This window comes from Saccoglossus kowalevskii, chromosome 6 (genome assembly GCF_978046115.1).
Source record: "Saccoglossus kowalevskii chromosome 6, keSacKowa6.1, whole genome shotgun sequence".
NCBI classification, from domain to species: domain Eukaryota; kingdom Metazoa; phylum Hemichordata; class Enteropneusta; family Harrimaniidae; genus Saccoglossus; species Saccoglossus kowalevskii.
This window is the reverse complement of record NC_140646.1, coordinates 35,043,368-35,064,960: the sequence shown is the minus strand read 5'-3', so window position 1 is coordinate 35,064,960 and position 21,593 is coordinate 35,043,368. Positions and strand designations below refer to the sequence as shown.

General features: G+C 35.8%; 1 long non-coding RNA gene and 2 other non-coding genes across 3 annotated transcripts; all 3 read left to right on the top strand.

Moving 5' to 3' along the window:
• The first annotated feature begins 4,398 nt into the window (after positions 1-4,398).
• Positions 4,399-14,814, top strand: LOC102808695 (uncharacterized). The gene is made up of 12 exons (XR_438110.3): positions 4,399-4,516; positions 7,632-7,701; positions 7,920-7,978; positions 8,228-8,284; positions 8,567-8,597; positions 9,126-9,163; positions 9,468-9,532; positions 9,712-9,745; positions 11,696-11,773; positions 11,987-12,020; positions 13,546-13,604; positions 14,588-14,814. It is a non-coding gene; the product is annotated as an uncharacterized LOC102808695 (long non-coding RNA).
• LOC144344965 (small nucleolar RNA SNORD31) lies at positions 11,842-11,913 on the top strand. Its single transcript, XR_013419302.1, has one exon. It is a non-coding gene; the product is annotated as a small nucleolar RNA SNORD31 (small nucleolar RNA).
• On the top strand, positions 13,641-13,707 carry LOC144344964 (small nucleolar RNA SNORD31). Its single transcript, XR_013419301.1, has one exon. It is a non-coding gene; the product is annotated as a small nucleolar RNA SNORD31 (small nucleolar RNA).
• Positions 14,815-21,593: the final 6,779 nt, after the last annotated feature.

Here is a 21,593-nt window from a genome sequence, read left to right as displayed (position 1 = left end):
GTGGGTTCCGGAAATACACATCTCAATGTTATTTGTCGAATGTATGCTATTTTGAGTAGCTAAAATGAAAAAGACAGGTATTACAGAGAGTTGGTAAAAGGTTGGGTGGAAGAGGTAATAACAACCTAGGTAGTAGGCGAAAATAATATTGTTGTTTAAAAAATAAGCGAAGTCTTCATTGTATACGTCGACAACTTTCTCACGTTTGCTTCATCAGAGGCCACTCCGCAAAGTTAGTTGAGCCATTGTCTCCAGCGTTTCTACTTAATTGTTGTTATTGGAAATCTCGATTAAGTTCACTATCGCAGCGTATTTCAGGGCTGATTGATGTAGTTCTCTGGTATATGGTAAGAGTTCATTGCCCATTCTCCGGTTCATTCCTAGAATCAAAATGCAAATCAGTGTGTTGCACTGTCATAGTTTAGTATTATGGGTGTATGTGTTCCGTGGTATCATCCTCATCCAGCACATAGCAAGTGAAAGAGATCACGGTTACATGCATTTTCCTGACCCCCATGTTTTCTAACGTTTCAGCGCGACTAAGTCACACAGATCACATTTCCCAAGCGACTCCTCGGCAACGTGTAAGTGCTCCCTAGTTCAGCGTCTTCAATAGACGAGTTGGGACTTTCGCATGAGCGCAGTCAATCACTGGGCCATAAAATGACGGCGACGGTTTAATTATGAATACATACAATACTTGTACATATATCAATCACCGATAACTAATATTCTGCTCTTGTTTCCATGGTAACGTTGAAATTCCATCACAAAATCAACCACTTCATATATTGCGATGCGTGCGCTGCTTAAATATTGATTTTGTTTACGATGATTATAACCGAGATATCGTCGAAATTATGTTAAACAAATCACACGGCAATACAAATATATGCAGTTTTATCATTCCATATTTATTATTTTAATATTTTATTGATTTCATTATTTTATTGATTTTAATGTGACCTTAGACCCCTGTCCTTTGAAATGTTCAACACTGGAATATCATCGTCATAAAAAGCGGGGAAATGAACGTTGCAATTGTTTTGTTTTGTGTTGTTGACCAGGATGTATTTTTTAATATTTTTGATTAATACTACATGTTGATGAATACATTCTAATATGATTATTATGACCATAAACACTGTTCGTGTAAGCATACATGCGAGTTTTCGTTCGATAAATTAATGGAATTCTCTAATACGCATGTGCACTGTTTTTTGGTACGTACACTAACAATCACTGCACATAGGTATTAGTGTTTAATTTTCATGTGACGAATACTGTTGTAAGTATGTAAAGTATCGAACAACAATTTTAAAATATACATATTTTCGGCCATATGATAATACATCTTTAAAAAGAAAATGAAATTTACATTGGAGTATATGTGACGTTATCTGTAGTCGTATTCCACAGCCTTAAGCTAGACACTTGCAATTTAAGATACATCGTGGACTACCACCATGCATTTAGTTTTTTTTTTCAATTATCACTTTCTTATTTAATATTGACACTTGTTTTGAGGGAAATATCCAATCGTTTTCATTCAAGAAAGCTTACCAACTAAAACAACGTCGACTTTCCTTTCAACAATCAAGCATGTGTCAGTATTCATGACGTCATCTGTGTGACTGAGGTGAATGGAATGGGCAGGTGTCGAGACGTTCTTACATTTGGAATGAATAAAAACAACAATGTGGAATTAGAAAAGTAAATATCCAGAACATGCAATTAAGATAATCGTGGTTAAATTAAAGTGGTTCGTGCTTAGTAAATATATATTCGATCGTCTAAACATGGGAAGAATTAATTCCAACAATATTTCAATTCTGGTTTACAACCCATCCCACTGGTATATGCCGCGATATTTCAATTTCTGGTTCACAGGCCATCCCACTGGTATAGGCCGCGATATTTCAATTTTCTATTAAAAGCCCATCCCACTGATGTAGGCCACGATATTTTAATTTCTGGCTTACAACCCATCTCACTGATGTAGGCCACGATATTTTAATTTCTGGTTTACAACCCATCCCACTGGTATATACCGCGATATTTCAATTTATGTTTCACAGGCCATCCCACTGATGTAGGCCGCGATATTTTAATTTCTGTTTCACAGGCCATCCCACTGGTATAGGCCGCGATATTTTAATTTCTGGTTTACAACCCATCCCACTGGTATAGGTTGCGATATTTCAATTTCTGTTTCACAGGCCATCCCACTGATGTAGGCCACGATATTTTAATTTCTGGTTTACAGGCCATCCCACTGGTATAGGCCGCAATATTTCAATTTCTGGTTCACAGGCCATCCCATTGATGTAGGCCGCGATATTTTAATTTCTGGTTTACAACCCATCCCACTGGTATAGGTTGCGATATTTCAATTTCTGTTTCACAGGCCATCCCACTGATGTAGGCCACGATATTTTAATTTCTGGTTTACAACCCATCCCACTGGTATAGGCTGCGATATTTCAATTTCTGGTTCACTGGCCATCCCACTGGTATATGCCGCGATATTTCAATTTTTGGTTTACAACCCATCCCACTGGTATAGGCAACGATATTTTAATTTCTGGTTTACAACCCATCCTACTGATGTAAGCGACGATATTTCAATTTCTTGTTTACAACCAATCCCACTGATGTAAGGCCACGATATTTCAATGTCTTTTCACAGGTCATCTTACTGGTATAGTCCACGATATTTCAATGTCTTTTCACAGGTCATCCCACTGGTATAGTTCACGATATTTCATGTCATATGTATTTACGTTTGTACAAATCTTATTGACAGAGTGAGAGTGCCCTGGCGATCGACATTTAAACAAAATGCGAAAGTGCCATACATGTAATGCATACTCCTAATTCATATTACCATTCCATCACAAGTTTACGCGTTTCTTTCGTTGTTTACTAGTTTATGTACCCAAAGTTTGGGGGCGCTGTAGTGCAACTTCAAATATGAATCTATAAAACATGGGTTGGAATGATTCAATCATTCGAACTTCAAATTCGCCATCTTCTAAGAATAAATCGGCGGGTTCAAGTTGCTCAAAATAATTTAACTTGCACAATGCAGCATAGTATCCCATAGTTACAAATGCCACAGTCAGTATGTCATGTAAATATAGTTAGCAAAATAATGAAAACGAAAAAAAATATGGAAACATGTTTGTGTGATCAGATTCACACTCGATTTCAAATGCCCAAGAACTAATCTATTTCAAGAGAAACACTTGCACAGATTGCAATGACGTCTCTTTATCTGATTGGGTGCGCAAAATATATATTTATCTGAATAGTACGAATTTGTACATTTCATAGGTACTAATATACATTGTATGTCACCTCAAACTACTAGACTTGCATACAGTCAATAAAATAATGTATGATGTCAGTGCATTAATGGCAAAAGCGGTAACCCTGCTTTCGCCATTTAAATACTTCGATATTTTATTTTATTGATAAAAACACCAACAAATAAACAAGAGACTGTACGCAAGTCTGCCAAGCCACAGAAAACGAAAAGAAGTGATGATAGAGGGCGCCACACAACCAAATTACTTGAAAATTGGTACTTGGCAATAAACCGACAAAAAGTATCATGTGATTAAGTGAATGTGCATATATTTAATACATAATCATCTATATATAATGTGTAAGTTAGTTTACATTTATTTATTGTATAAATATGTAATAAATATACCTTGTGATGAAGTGATTAATGAAATAAAACTATTACATATTCTCAATGTTTGTGTATTTTTGACTGACTTGCTAATGTATTCATTCAATACTTATGATGAATAAAGTCACTTACTAATGAAAAAATATACAAATAACAAAAAATAAAACAAACAAACAAACAAACAAACAAACAAACAAACAAACAAACAAACAAATAAATAAATATTCCAATCTTAATAAAAACAAAGACACCTATCAAATTGATGGTAGAGGGCGATCACTTGCATAATTTAAAACGGTTTGAGCCAGAAGAACGCAATTTACCCGCATTTTGAAAACGTAGTTTATATAATTCTTTAAAATCGAGCAATAAACGGAACATTACCCCCCATCAGGGACACATCTTAGTCTTAAAAAAAAATGAATCATCCAAAACCTCAATGGGAATGTTCACCCAGCTGGTCGAGTTCTAGTACTCGCTGCGGATGTGTCAGTCCGCCATTTAAAAAAAAACTGTTGGTTTTAACAAAAATACCACTCCACTCAAAAAATTACGGGTTAGATGTTGTGGTGTCTGTTATATTTACGTGAAAAAATAAAACACTTTGAAAAACAAGCAACGAAACCCCTGCAAACAAATATTTTGAGCATAAACGAAATTTGACCTTGCGTATGAATACAAATTACAACTGTAGTGATATCTATTTAAACTAGAGCGTGGGTTGGACATCAGTCTGGTCTTTTGGGTTCGTGAATTCGTACGGCATGTAATAGGAGAGATGGCTGTCGGTCTGTGCGGAAGAACTGCCGTTTAGAGGTCGGTCATGATAGTTCTAATTCTCCTTTTTTCTGACTGTGTGCATGCATTTCTGTTTTGCGTTTAAAGTATTTTGTTTTTTGTTGTCCATTTTTTTTTTCAAAATGGCGTTTTTCATTTTGCCCGCTTTCATTTGACAATCAAGCTAATGCTATCGGTCTTTCTTGTTTTGTATCTTATTATACTTCGTGTTTTGTATCTCATACTTTTCCCATATCATTCGTATAATTGCTTATAATATGTACGTCGTCTCGTGTACACCCTCTTCTTGCCTGACCACGTGTTCACGGCATGACCTTCTGAACACGTGGGCTAGCTCAAAGTGTTCAATATCTTTCAACACTCCATCCCAGAGTCTACATTTAGGCATATTCAGAATACAGTTGTTTGAGAGTGCGTGTCCACAGGTTAACCTCCTAATTTAGAAGAAAATCTATGAAACAATTCGGCACTGATGTGAGCGCGTGGCATTATTGTAGACTTGTTGGCCGCCATGACACGTGCAGATAAAATGCGAAGACAATGTTAGCTGCAGTTCTGTAGCTCGCTTGGTTTCGCTGTCGGTTATTTTGTTCGTCGTGGTGTTAACGCGAAACCAGGGAGCTACAGTTCCATCCTTTGCGAGTTACCCAATTTTACCGAACTGAAATCATGTCGGGTCGTAACAGCCTTTTTTTTCATTCTTTTCGTCTTAAGTTTCTATCTTTCTACTGTCGATGGGTCCCGAAACTATTTCATCAATTATTTTGAGGGCGATTTTTCGAAATTGGTCGTTTTCACGACGAAAACTGCGTGAAATTGGAAAAGAGACGCCTTGTGACGTCACGATAACTTATTCAAGATGGCGGCAAACGCGGGGATTTCGCTGTAGTTTTCCGCGGTCTTCGTCGTGAAATCGACCAATTTCGGACAATCGCCCTCAAAATAATTGATGAAATAGTTTCGGGACCCATCGACAGTAGAAAAGTAGAAACTCGAGGCGAAAATAATGAAAATTAAAGCCGCAAGCGGCGTCACCGGGGCCCAAGCTGATAAGTTTCTGTTTCATAATTAATGAGGTCACATGTTAGACAATCAGGTAGTTTGTATTATCAGTAACATGAGGTCAAAATGAAGTTGGTACCATGTATTTACCTGGTTTGGTTATCGAAATATGGTTTTCAGGATATATAATGAGCCATGTTCTTAATAATGAGATTACATAATCATATATAGCCATTTCTAATGTCAGTTACATCTTTCATTCAATGTCTTCGTAATGACACTTGTTACACGTCCTGCTCTGCGACAGTGTTTTAGATATGACTGCTTTGCATATTAATGAGTTCACATGACCATATATGGTCATCTGTTATTTTTAATCAAATCTCTTGTTCACTGTTGTCATAATAACACAGGATTCATCTTCCTAACTGCAACAGTGTTTAAGATATAATGGTTATGCATATTAATGAGTTCATATGACCATATATGGTCATCTGTTATTTTAATCAAATCTCTTGTTCACTGTTGTCATAATAACACAGGATTCATCTTCCTAACTGCGACAGTGTTTTAGATATGGCTGCTATGCATATTAATGAGTTCACATGACCATATATGGTTATCTGTTATTTTAATCAAATCTTTTGTTCATTGTTGTCATAATGACACAGGATTTATCTTCCTAACTGCGACAGTGTTTAAGATATAATGGTTATGCATATTAATGAGTTCACATGACCATATATGGTTATCTGTTATTTTAATCGAATCTCTTGTTCAAGGTTGTCATAATAACACAGGATTCATCATCCTAACTACAACAGTGCTTGAGTTATAACAGTTATGCATATTAATGAGGTTAGAAGCCTCCACCCCATGGGTGCCCAGCCACGTGGCCTAACAGTGTGCTATTGGGGCAAAATGATGCATCTGATGACACAAATGCACATACAAAATTTGAAAGAAATCAGACTAATACAAAACATGTAGTTGCATAATTTCTATTTTCACAAAATCCAAGATGGCGGCCAAACCACGTGACTGATCAAAATAATATTATTTTTCTCGTATGCAGCTAAGGCCAGGCATGGTAAATATAAAAACATCTAGTAGATTGGTTGAATCGTCTCTGAGAAACAAATACCCAAACTTTTGGCCAATTTTGCTTAAAATCCAAAATGGCGGCCAAACCATGTGACTGATCTGAAATTTTTTTTAGGTTTCTGAAAGGGCTTGATACACAGATGCCATGAAGCAAAATTGAAAATATTCCCTCAAGTGTTGCCAGAGTAAAAAACTACTTCCTGTTTAGAAGAAATCCAAAATGGTGGCCAAACCACGTGACCAATCGTAAACATTTTTTCAAACATAAATGGGATTCATATATAGAAGCTAAATACTACATGTGAGAGCATTCTGCTTGGTGGTTCTGAAGAAGAAGATTTTCAAGTGTTTTTTGCCGTTTTTAGGAAAAACAAAATGGCGGATAAAGTCACATGACCGCTAAAGTTTTTATTGCTGATATTTATTACACATGAGTTGTACTATATACCATAAAAAAATCTAGACGCCTAGACCCTCAGAAAGTGGTCAAACAGCCACTTCCGGTTTTATTTCAATCCAATATGGCTGCCAAACTAATTGTCCAATCGAAATTCTGAAAGCATGTTGCACCAGTTCACATTATGGACTATCAGTATAGAGCATTATCAGACCATTCTGTTCAGCGGTTTTCTCAAACGGCTTGACGAAAAAAGTTGTGGAAGAAAGAAGAAGAAGAAGAAGAAAGAAGAAAAAACCGAACAATAAGAATAGGGGCCTCGCCCTTTGGGCTTGGGCCCCTAAAAAACGGCTGTTACGGCCCGACCTGAATTCAGGTCGGTAAAATATGGTAACTCGCATAGGATGGAACTGTAGCTCCCTGGTTTTGCGTTAACACCACGACGAACAAAATAACCGACAGCGAAACCAAGCGAGCTACATAACTGCAGCTAAGACAATGTCTGCATGCATTTTCCGTATTGTAGAAATATTGCCCTTGGTATTTTTCTTGTTTACTTTTTTATGTAATTGACCTATTATATTCCGTGAATGTCGTTTTGTGAGAAAATTCCTTCAATTATATTCCCAGTTATGGTAAGGTGTGGCAGACTGAAATGTTTTCGATGTTGCAGAATCTTTGTGGCTAACCTAATGAACAGGTAAAAATACTTAAGGTTTTTTTTCCATCTTGCCCAGTCTTAATAGCTTTCTCGTGCCACTGTGATGACCAACATAACCCTAGCTCGCTTGGAGTTCATTAGAATGGTGAAGAAAACTTGTTCCAATCCAACCAGTACTGAGTGGCTTTGGTATCCCTAAAAATAATTTCATTCACTCTCGTCACAATTTTCTAATCCTGTAATTTTTTTTCCCCTAGTCTAGGGACTAGCTGGAAAATGGTTCACGAGAAGGTTAAATGCAGAAGATTATTTTCAGGTAGGTTTTGTAATTTATAATAGTGGCCATTTCAATGACAGGCTAACCTAATGGTCAGGTAAAAAATAGCTAAGCCATTATGAAGCAAAGATTTCTGGTCAGTGATGAATTATCATAGACAAGCATATATCTGAATTATTTTGTTGACCAAAGTATGATTCTGAGACCAATAAAAATAATTAACTGGGAAAACAAACTCTGATTCTCTGGACAGTCTAATTTTGAAATTGTCTTGAATTGTTTTTGCAGTGTTGATTCTGTAATGTGTACTGGTTATGCAGTGGTAATGAAAACTCGTGTAATCTGGTAAGTTTACTTCTGACAAAATGTGGGTATGCATTTATTGTAGGTCAGATAAAGTGCGATGTTGCAACTATGTAGTAACATGGTAGGTGCTCATTTGAATAAATTGAGATTTCTTGTGCCACTATGATGACCAACATAACCCTAGCTCGCTTAGAGTTCATTAGAATGGTGAAGAAAACTTGTTCCAATCCAACCAGTACTGAGTGGCATGACAATCCCTTTCTGTTTTTTGACTTGCCAAGATCACATTCCAATTACAAAATTTTGTTTTTAATCATGTAGGAAAAGTTGCTCAAGTATGAAGAGTGAAATGGTAAGTATATATCTACTTCTAAGAGTAGTTTCATTTCATTTGCATTTTAAAACAAATTTTTCCTGTTAAATTTGAGATTATGAAAAATTAAAATGTTAGTAGTGTTCAGCATGCATTTGATATGCTTGTGTGCAGATTGCAAATATTTCATGTTGGAATTTAACTTGTAAAAACACATTTGTATTGGATTTGATACCAATCAAGTTTGACAACTTGAGATGCACATGCAAGGAGCCATGATGAAATAATTGTCTCGTTCGTATGATTGACATTGTCATATTGATTACCTATGTATTAGCTACTGAGCTCTCGCAAAGTGCTGTTGCAAATGTCTCTAGACTAAACTTAATTTGCTCTCAATTCTGCAGTTTCTCGGTTACAAATGAGCTAATGCTTCCTGCTCTGAATGTATTTTGTTCTGAATATTCATGGATTTTGTAATCCCACACCTTGAAATGTTTTTTCGTGTATTCTATACATTTGTACATTACTGCTAGTTTTAAACAATTGTGCATTTATTTTCTACAGCATTTAGGTCAGTGAAATTCGTGTACCAGATTAAAAAGGTATATTAAATTTTTCTAATTTTATGCAAGATTGTTTGTGCCCATGATGGACTTCTAATCAGATTTGTTTTAATCTAACTTCTATGTTGTGGACTGATTGCTCTCAAAATAAATGCTGCAGTTTGTCAATTTCATCTGGTCACTAATGATGAATATTCATAGACCTGTACTGAATAATGTCCTACCTTGGTAGGTGTCTGAAAGAAACATCATTCTGAATGTGATCACAAGTAACAATGTCCTAATTTAATGTTCTGTGTATTACTGATATTAACAATTTTTTTTTTTGCATTTTAAATGCAAGATCAAAGCCTTCTGCTGCATGTTTATGAAGCAAGATTGCATCTGAGAAACCAACTTATAAACACAGTAAGTTATAGTAATATTCACCAATTAGTTTCTCTTCTACCCAGTGATGACTTGTCTTTAACTGTTTCTATGATGAGTAAATACAGAGCCAATCCACTGAGGGTAGCGTTACACATTTATTAAATTGAGATTCATCTCCACGTGCATTATTTAATTCTTCTCTATAATTTGATTTCCAGTTGATCTGAAATGAAATGTGCTGTATTAGTAAAGGTAAGCATTAATCTTGAAAGGTGCTGTCAGAAGGGTTAAATATTATAGATGCAGATCAGTATTTTGTGAATAGTAAATTTTAGATGAGCATTTCATACTCAATGGTGTTCCTCTAGTATCGGGTGAGAATATTTAACCACCCTCCAGTTCTTGGCAATACAACACCAATATTGTGTTAATATTGTATGTATGGAGGTAGATAAAATTGAGATGCCTCTTCGGTGCTAGAGTGGTAGACAACTACTGTATACTTTAGAACTATCCTCAGCATACTCTACATGCTACAAGTGTTAGTAGACATTAAAGTACATTGCAATATTGTGAATGGCCAGTAAACCTGTACACTTTGAAATCAAGTCGAGTTGAATGTCTTTGAAATGTAGGTTGGTGAGTTTAAACAATTTATCTCAAATGCAGGGTTCTCCCCAGGGCTTTTTAGCGCAGAGGTCCGCGGCGCTATACCTGTGAATCTCGGCGCTTCACTTGGGACCTCGGCGCTATGTGTTCCCACCTCGGCGCTTGATTTCATATTTGACATGCCAATATCAGATGTGAAAAATCTTTGTTCGCCACGTCGGTCGGCCCCGACCGTCACTCAAAATTAGTGACCACCACGGAAATGCTTCCGACGAGGACTATTGTCTGATTGTTAGTATAATTAAGTACCGACCGACACGCATCCTGTCAGTCGTGGATTATAATTTATAAACAATAGACCTAGTCGCACGATACGTAGCGGCTAGTCAAATTTGTGGAATTAGCACCTCTTTGTTTGTAAGTAAATACTTTCTGCGATAGACCATGGAACTATAAACCCCTTTTTTTATAGTTCCATGGATAGACAGTCTTTAGATTGAAAGCTAAAATTATTTCAAAATCAATTCCACCTCGATATAACATGGTCAAATCGGAGTTCACGATCAGTTCACGCTACTCAAGAAAAAAACGTGTTTATTGCGTTATTTGGTAAAATGCATTTGAACTGTTATCATTGCGAATCATGTAAAAACTCTTCTTTCAAGACCTAATTTACCTTTTAAAAATTGCAAATCACCTATTTCGAAAGCTATCATGCAGTTGTCAATTGAAATCGATGCCAACACATCGTGCTACGACATCGCTTTACTTCCGCAATGTAATCTTTATGATCACTACCATTCGGAAAACTTCGGGTTCTACCGGCATTACCATGCGGCATTTTGATTGGTTAATGGCATTCTTGACCCATCGGGTCAAAGGACACATGCTAATGTTTCACAAACATCATGGCGGGTCTGGTTTTTTTTACCGAAGTGATCAAAAATAATCGCTCCCGATAAAAATAAGTCGGATTTTACTTACATTTCATATCAAAAAAAAAAGTTAAATTTGTTGAGGAATTATTGCTATAACTGGTGTATAACATGGCCAAGTATGTTATGTCACGTCGTAACTTTGATGATCGTTTTGAAGCTTTATTTGTTCGCTCATTACTGTAATTGTAAACATTTTAGAAGTTGATGGTACGAATAATAAATTACAACAATACGTCAATTAATTACGTGATCGATTTTTTGAAGGAGAATGTTTTTGGAGTGAATAAAATTATGAGATTCGTGAACGTAAATCTGGCTTAACGTTTTGAATGCGTTTCCTTCAACGTTTTACAAAACAATTAAATTGCAACAATAATTTATTTGTGTTTGTTTTTAGTCTGCAGCATTTGTATTTCGAGAATGTTTCAAACTCTTCTAAATTGTGAAACATAATGTGTTGATTCCATTAAAAAAAATATTTGCCCTGTGACTGAGCTCACTAATATTCATAATTGTAAATAAGTTCTGTTAATCAATGAAGGAAAGATATGTAAATGATATGCAAATTATTATGCAAATTAGCCCCGGCGCTATGCATTTTTTCTGGGGAGAAGCCTGCTCAAATGTCACTAATATAAATTTGTTCATTTATCAGGTTTGACTAACAAGTGAAATGCAGTGCTAAATGATAAAGCTCTCTTGCAAACAGGAAAATGTTTCCCCATCAATATTGGTAAGTGTATGTTTAATTGCTGTCGTACTTGATACCACCGCTCATTTGTGATATTTTAAACTCTTGCAAAGTTTAATGATGAATATTTTTACCGCCCCAGGCTGATATAATTTATGAATGATTGGTTTCCTGAAGAACTTTGCTTTTTCAAATCGTTTACACCACCAGACAAAAACATACAAGTTTGTCACAGTTGGTAATTTCTTTTTGTAGGGTCCATTCCTGGCTGAGACAATGTACATACAAGGTAAGCAAGTGGTGGTGTATTGGAATTGTATTAGCAAAAACAAAATGTGGTTAGTAACTGCACTGGTGTAAAACAGATCGCGGTTAGGAAAATTCACAACCATTAGCAGAAAGTTGTTTTAAAATTGTGCATGATACTAGATGCATATATAAATGAAGTGGTACATCCTAATGCTGAAGACTGCTGCTAGTGTGATAATTTGTAGACTTGCCTTGAAGTGGTCTTGACAATCTGTAGACATTTGAAAATATCTTGCCCTTAACTGTCCTCCAGTTCTTGGCAATACGACACCAATATTGTGTTAATATTGTATGTATGGAGGTAGATAAATTGAGATGCCTCTTCGGTGCTAGAGTGGTAGACAACTACTGTATACTTTAGAACTATCCTCAGCATACTCAACATGTGTTATCTATATTGTGCGAATCATGGCAACAATGTTTTACAATTATTGTATATATTACAAAGTCGGTGTTCTCCCCAGGCCATTTTAGCATCGCGGCCGCCGGCGCTATTCATTCTTCCCCGGCGCTATTGACTCGGGCGTCGCGATGTGATTACCACCATACTAGACAGACAGACCTGTTTTACTTCCTGCACATGTTGAGGCGTTCATTACTGTCAAACACAAGTCGATACTATCTGAGAGACGACGTAATTAACACTTCTGTCGGTCGGTGCTTCTTTGGCACTCCTGGGCGGAACTCCCGTAGCCACATGGTGGCTGTTCACATATACCCGTTTTCAAAGGCAAAACCCTTCACACGATTTAAAAGAAAGGGTACATTATGAATTATCTGAATTCTTTTACAATGATTTTTAAAAATAAAGAGTTGATGTTCGTCAGTGATCAGATTGTACCTTGCCTTCGCATGGTAAACGCGCTCTCGAGATCACCAAATATGCAGAAAGGAAATCAGTGTCTGCGTCCTGACCACTAATTATGGTTCACGTCGTCTAGAAAGTTAAAAAAAGACAGGTTTTGACAAGTCATGGTTAACATCATATGAATGGTTACGCCAAACTCCAGAAAAAAAATCTTATAATCAAGTCTTTCGGAGGAATGACTGCGTAAACAAGCAAATGGGGTTAAAGGTCTGGCTTTGTGTTTTCAATAGATTCTTTCGGCGACCATTTGGTTTTTCGCTTCTATTTATTTTCATTTTTCGATCACAAATGATTTATAAGGATTTTTGGCAACAGGTATGTTGTGTTTTATGTGAGGCAGCAAATATATGGGCTAGCATCACAAAGATATCATCATGATCTATGTTGGATCTAATACACTTGCTGTAAATAAATGTTCACTTATGTGAATAATATTATACCATCAGAAAAAATTGTGTTGTGTATATGCAACTTGAAATAGAATATACTAATTTATGCAAATAAGCCCCGTACCTATCTTTTTTTTTTCTGGTGTGAACACTGCAAAAAGTTGCATCAAATTGTACCTGAAACCTTAATTGGCCGAAATTTTGTACATGACAAATTTAAGAATACAATACTAATTATGTTTTTGCAGGGCTACAGTACAGTTGGACTGTCAAAGGCAATTTACAGATTACACAATTCTGCTAACTGGTATGTTTATACATTTTATGTTCTTGACAATGCAATGTTTCTATGAAGAGTACATTACCGCCCCAGGCTGATATTAAATGAATGATTGGATTTCTGAGAAGCCTTGCATTGTCATTCTCTTCCACTGGAGCAAGTGGTACTCAACCTTAATGTGAAACTGTACTTTTAGGGGTTTGATCACTCGTCCACATGAAAAGCTCAGAAAGGCTAATTATCACTCTCTAATTCAGAATTTTGAGATTTCAAATGGCACAGGTCTCCTAATTACTAGTGTTCAAAAGTCATTTCTTGGTGTCAGGTAATTTTCGAAAGGTACAGGCCGGCGTGTACATTTTTAAATCAGATTTTGTTTCGTGCTGCATTTTAATAGTGTTCTAAACAATAACTCGTTTTCAAGACGGAATGAAGTCTTTCTGTTACTGTTGCCATTTTGGTATTTGAATCGTCGCACCTGTACTATACCAATTGCGGTAATATTACGTTGCGTGTGACAAATATCTATAAGCTTCATTTGTATAACTTTTATAAGATCAAATTTCACAGACTTTTTTTTTGCACAAGCTTCTAAACCAATAAATAAGTTTGACTGTACAATTCTATTACAATAATATTTTAGTGTTTTACCAATTATATTTTGCACTTTCAAATAGATCTCAAATACCATGTTTGCCCAAAGCCAAAGAAATGCCAATAGAATGAAAATCATTTTCTCTTGGTTAAATATCAGTATCATCCAGTATTTGAGCCTGAATATTAGATTTGTTATTGTAGGCTTGATCAAACTGAATGGGTTAACCTTGAATAAAACTGGTACAGGTATTCAGTACAAACTGACACAAGAATGGAATATTGCAAGTTGATTTGTCTTGTGGCTTTCTATTTAAACAAGTTTCATTGAGAAACATGAAAAGCTTTTTAAACTCGTTTCTACAAGATTTCCACAATTGCTCTGAACAATGCTATTTTTCTTTTATTTAACCTAGGTCTTAATAACTGCCAGTTGTAAGCAGAGATGATATTCTGTCCATGGAGGAATACGGTTATCAAAATGGCAACCATGTATGCTTAAAAAGTTGACACTTTATCTGCCGCTTCTTTCTGTGGCAAATACACAATTCTACCGTACATGTGAACTATGGCAGTGCTGCTGCATGTATATCAAATAATCTATACACCAGTTTCAAATAAATAAATAATGCAATAAATTTAATTTTATGAGTGTTAAATAGTTTTATTGTTGCTGCCATGCAGACCCCCTCCCCCCAAATTTCCAAACTACTGTGGAATATATTTTTGCTGAAAAAGGTGTTTTGTATGGAATTTTCATTTTTTTTAAGTGAAATATAGGGGGGGGGGGGGTGTATTAGCTGGGTTTTATTTTCACATAATCGTCCCTTCAGAGAAAATAAAGTATTCTACAGTAATTTGCTAAAAACTTTTACAAACTATTGCCTAGATGCCAATGATAGTGTCCCAACATTTGTGTTGGGTCATCTCTTGCTTTGTATCGCACTTCCCAATTTTGAAATGAACTCCAGTTGTTTGCAACTTGGGAATGAATGAAATATTCTTTATAAATGTGGCATGGGATAGTGAATACAAACTCCCCCCCCCCCCCCCCCCCCAATCTTTGTCACTGTTGCATCTTTGATGTGTTGTCTGTGACCTTTATGAAGGGGAGGGGGCGATTTATACAATGTAAAAATGTTGCCTTCTAATGCTCTGGGTAAATGTGTGGGTGGAAATTTTTAACTTGCTGTAGCTTTGTACACGTTTATACCAGGATTTCACAGATCTGTCAGGTTCTTGATTGAAATGTATGTGATTGAAGTTATAAAACTGGTTGTTGACTCCAGTGTGTGAAGCACAAAAGCGAGTCTTTGCTGTTAGTGTGTCTGTCTGTTCCACTAATATCTCAAGAACCATACATCAGTTTTTGATGAAACTTTGTGCATAGATGCTCTGGGCCAATGCGCAGATTTGATTAGGTTTTGGTAAAAATCCATGCATATTAATTACCTAATTTGTATGATAATTAGCTGATTTTTAGCTGTTCCACTGATATCTAACGAACCACTCATTAGATTGATGAAACTTGGCACACAGATGCTCCAAACTAATGTGCAGGTTTGATTAGTTTTGGGTAAAAATCTGCAATATTAATTACCTAATTTGCATAATGATTAATCAATTTTCAGCTTTTCCACTGATATCTCTAGTACTAATCATCACATTTCAATAAAACTTGGTACATAGATGTCATAGAACACTGCAGACCTGATAGTTTTTAGGGTAATAAGAGTACATATTACCTAATTTGCATAATATCAGCTTTTGATATATCAAGTAGTAATCATATTTCAATTAGACTTGCTACATAGATCTTCTAGGATTATGCAGAGATCCGATTAGTTTTAATTGGATATAATTACCTAATTTGCATAATCTTCCACTGATATATAAAGAACCACAAATTGGATTTTAATGAAACTTTTAAAGAGAACTATGCAGAAACCCAATTAGTTTTTGGTAAATATTTGTTTATTAATCACATAATTAGCACTGGTATCTCAGTTACTGATCATCAAATTTGAGTAAAATTTGGTACATAAATGCTCTAGGACAATAGACGGGCCTGATTAATTTTGGGTTAAAATTTGTTCATATTAATTCTCTAGTTAGCATAATAATTCATAATTTTTTTTGTTCTGTTTGTATTAGTTACCTGATTTACATGATTAGTTTTCAGCTTTTCCATCAATATCTCGTGTACAAGTAATTTTGAATTAATTAATGTCTTCAATACTCTCGGCACACGGGAGTTCTTTCTAAGCTTTCTTTGATTTTAGCATTTTCATGTCTGCCATGTAAAGTGAAAACGTTTAGTTGTGGGTAGCCCACTCTGCATTTGCTTAGCCCAATTAACGGCTACACTGCTAGCACTGAAAATAATTTTTACATCTAAAAAATGTATTGAAGAGTTTTCTGATACAGCAGTCGCACTCGTTGCTAAATTTAATAGACTCTTGCATGTACTGATTCGCCTAGACAGTTGCAGATGCCCGTTCTTCAAGGTACAATGTTTGCCTCTTTTGGGTTGAATATTTCTTTTCAGGTTTCATCCCATTAGAATACCATGGTATTTAAAGGTGATGCTCATCGCGCTGTGCATGTGCCACGTTTGTGTTGATAAACATTTATTTTCTCACAATCCAATATACTCTTCCAATGGTTTTGACCTGGGCACAACTTCACTAATTACTGCTGGGACTCCTTTGATACCTTCCAATCACCTAAAACAATACCTACTTAAAGCTTGGTAACATTGCAGTTTGTACTCGTTGATCTGCACAACAGTCAAAGCTGCAATCTTTATAGGAGACTTGTGCATGTGTGGTGTGGTGTGATGACTATGTCCCTTTAACACAGTCGGGTCCCCTTCGTACAACACTCTGTATCACCGTGTGTCCAAATTAGAGATCTGGCATGACTAATATGTAAAGTGAAGTTGAACGTCTAATGTAGGAAGTCTCTCAGAGTATGCCCTATTCTGGAGCTACAGGCACATTTAAGGTCTCATGCCACTAATCAACCAATGGCTGCTCGTATTTAAATGCCTAGCAAGAACCAATGAAATTTTTTAAATATTTTTTTTCTCAGGTGCTCCCTGTTTGAGGGCGTAATCACCTGGGTCAGAGGTGAGACCAACATGTCTTTTGTTTACTACTTAGCGGCTGTGTACCTGTGGGTTTATTCTGTGTGTATTTGGATGTTCTAATCTTGGTGTTTTTCCAGTTTTGCAAGAGTTTGAGCTGGCCAACATGTTAGTTTTTTTCATATGGTTGATTACTGACATGTTGATTACCCATTTTTGAGCCATATTTTCAACTTTCTTCGTCATTTTCATATAGCAATCTCGTCTATGGAAATTCAATCAGTGGTATGAGCCCTTAAAAGTCTGCCTGCAGTAAGAGTTGTGGTAATTCCACCACACGGTTTTGAGTGGACCAGTGACAAGCAAGACGTCTTAGTACTCGGCAATCTGCATATGAATAAAACATGTAGTATACAATCTGCATATGAATGCAACTGTAGTGGTTTACAATCTGCATAGACTACGACTGTCACAGTAACGGTTTACAATCTGTATATGAAAACTGTTACACAGTAGTGGTTTACAATCTGCGTAAAATTTACAGTAGTAGCTCGCGACTTGGTAACTAGGTGGATTGTGGGCGTCAGTGCACTGAACAATAATGCTGCACAACGATTAAATACCCTCTCCAAAAACACATCTAACACCAAGGTACGTCCGTATAAATCGTATAATTTATGGTATTACAGTGGTATAAATATGTGGACAGTTTTTGTAAATTAGGTGACTGGCGCCCTCAATGTGATTAAATAGTGTTCTCTTTTTTTATTACAAGAAATGATTGCCATATCACATGTGCATTTGAAATTGCACATCGCATAGACATGCCATGATTTGTATGTGAAATGATTCCAATTCCTTATATGGTGTTTAAATTACTAAGAATGGAGTGCACCATGGTATGGTCTGATTATTTTATTATTGATTGCCATATTGAATAAGTACTACTGATTGAGTTAACCACGTGTGCCAGTTTTAAACCAGACATGTCAGAGTATGTTAAGAGTGCAATAAATTGTCCCACACAATATGACTATATATAGATGACATGGTCGTATAGGTGGAATATAAACTATAAATCCACGTTATACGTCTGAATGGGGATTTCTATGTAACGCCTAAGCGTGACGAAACGACCACTTAGCATAGTCACATTAGCGAAACGACCACTTAGCGTAGTCACAATTGGTGATTACTGTGAGTGTAAAGTAATAAAATTATGATTTTATGATAGAGGGACAGCATCGCAAATATGCATAATTGGGGCATTTTAATGTGTAATTTTTTTCCAGCAGAAACGTTTTACTCGACAAATTGCTAAAAAAGATAATCTATGAACTTGTGCTCAAATTTCAATAAAATAAATTCTTTTTCGATTTTGATATCAACGACAGTACCAGGATATGTGACCTTTTAACGTCATGAAAGTGACCTTCTTCGATTGAAATGTGTTGATATTTGTCATGTTTCCACTGCCAGATATAAATTGTCTTCTTTGTTGGATATAGCATGGGTGTAGACAGGACAAGACATCAAGAGAGAAAACGTACTCTTTCGTTTACATTTGCTGGCAATTTGGTATAACGTCTTGTTTCAATCCTTAATGCATGGTTTCATTCCCATTTGTATGACCTACAAAAAACATCACAAAATGACCATGTAATCTTTTGATTCATGGCTTGATGATGTTTGCATCTGTGGTTTCCTTTCACCCGTGAACAAACGGATAGATAGACTCTTATCGTATTCACATCTGTTTTGGTTTTCCTTTACTCGGGCGTAGTAGAACAACAGATGCTTACGTTTTTAATTACCGGCCGCAACTTACGCAGAGAACACGGTCTGTGGAGGCGGGGGATTAGATTTACATCTGAAGCAGCTGTTCTTAGGCCAATGTTAGGCCAAATACTTGATAAGGCTATAAAAAGTTACATAATAGGTCCATCAAATAGGTTACCAATAGTTTAATTGGTGTGCATAATTTATATCTTGTTCACATCTGTTTTTGTGTTCCTGTCGCCGGCGTAAGAGAAAAAACAGGTTGACTATTTTTGTGCAACCTGAAGTGAACAATCGAAAATCTTTGTTATTTTGTTTTTCACTTTTACAGATGTCATTGTTTGTATATTATATATCTGTGTTGAATCTTTTTGGAAATACAAATTTCAATCAATGGTTAATAAATATAGAATTATAATTAAAAAATAGCAAGTGTAAAACTTTAGATAACTAATAAATAAAAAAGGGCGTATTAATTTTTTGCAATGCTGCAAATGTATAAAAATGTAGTAGCTAATATTTGGTAATTGTTATCTTAAGTGACTATGAAAAATAGCTAGACGTTTAATATTTGAATGTTATTCGTTGTCATGAACTTGTAAGTATTCCTTACTAATGCAGGTGATCACTCGAGATGCTTCGCTCGTGAAAGTACGGCCGCAGGATACACCGCATCACTCGTGAAAATAACTTCCATACGCAACGAAAGCCACGGGGAAGGTGTGGGGTTCTGTCATAATACTCGGTGTGATACTGGTGCCTTTGGGTCTGCGTATTTGCCTATTTCTTTTTACCTAATTATTTCTGTGTTAGTTGATGGAAAAATATTTTCTTCCAAGAAATTATTATATTCGTAATGAAAGTGTAATCATTTGGTGAAAGCATACAAAGCTTTCATAGCTTTTTTCAACTGATATTTGTCATACTGCCTTGACATTTGATGTCATCAAATAAACTCACATAGGTGTAACTACTTACACAACCGAAGGATTATTGTCATGTAGTAACACTTCTGTCTAAGTGACCCTAAATAACAACTCTTGTTTTTTTTTTATAAATTTATTTCACGTTTCAATTGTTTGCAATATGTGTGAAGTTTATTGATTAAATATTGCGATAATGCTTTTTCTTGAAATCATAATTAGGTCAGCTGCGTGGAGTGGTGATGTAATTCGTCATTCAAAATATCTGGTCTTATTTTAATCATTGATATATAGAATAAATAATATTGACTGTAATCACACACTCTTGTTTTTTCCTAACTTAATACATGTAGTTGCATTATTTTTTGTATACATATGTTCGATCATTTTAAATTATTTTCCAACAACTTTTGCTTTCTATACATTTTATAAACCAATCCTGTTTTCCAAATCCTGTCAAAGGCCTCGCTGAAATCAACAAAACAAGTATTCCGGTAAATCTGTTATATTTTTAGATAGCCTGAATTATTATTTTTGATCAGTAGTGGGATATTCAATTCTGAACCATGGTTAATAATTATTGAACTATTTATTTTACCTGCACAGTCTGTTACTCGTATTGGCCATATCTGTTTGGTTCATTGTTATTCTTTGTTGTACAACTGTGTAATCCTCAGTTTAATACCAAATTGAACAGTTTTATAAGAAAGTTAGAGCAGAATTTAATTAATTCAGGGCAATATGTCAAAACCTGGCGACTTTAGATTTATCTAAACTGATTACTTTTCAAACTTTGTCTTGCATCATATCTTCATTCATAAGATTATAATTTTCACATCTTCTTTTCTAATGTTTCCATGTCTAATTGTTTATATTTTTTCTACAAGGTATAAATAGGTTTGACATTATTTGTATTAAATTCTTTCATTTGTTTTTTTGGAAAACATTTTTTTTTTCAGTTTCTACAACATATTGTCATATTAACACTGACAATTAATTTCATTTCCAACTACTTGAAATGACATAAAGTTGTGCCTTAGATTATAAAGGTATTTATAAAAAAATGTAAATACCGATCATCAACTCCCATTCAAACTCATCAGCTCCCATTCAAATATTTAATAGTGATTGGATCAACAGTTAAACATTGTCTACGCCCATAATGTGCAAGTGACATCAGTGGCGGATCCAGAGGGGGGCGGGGGGGCATGCCCCCCCCCCCAAACGCATGACGATTCGTATCATCTGGATTACGCATAGTTTCTCTGCGTTTTACGCTCCGTATATCTTAAGCGTAGCTTGGACCCCCCCCCCCCCCCCAATACATTTTGCTGGATCCGCCACTGAGTGACATAGCAACTTCGAACGCCCACAAAATGAGAGCGTTGTTATGAAACGCTGTCTATTATAAACAATAATGGCATCTCACGGGCCGCAGTTTTAGTGATTTTTTTGCTAAACAGGCAAAAGATCGCGAGTCGGGAATTTATTGTTGTTGTCAATATGAACAATGATCACCTGTGTTCTTACAAAGTTGCTAACACTAGGTAGGTTATAGAAATACGTTAATGCGGGTACTGTCTCATGGTTTCGCTGTGTGTGTCGGGTCATTTTTTGACCCCCTTGTCATCT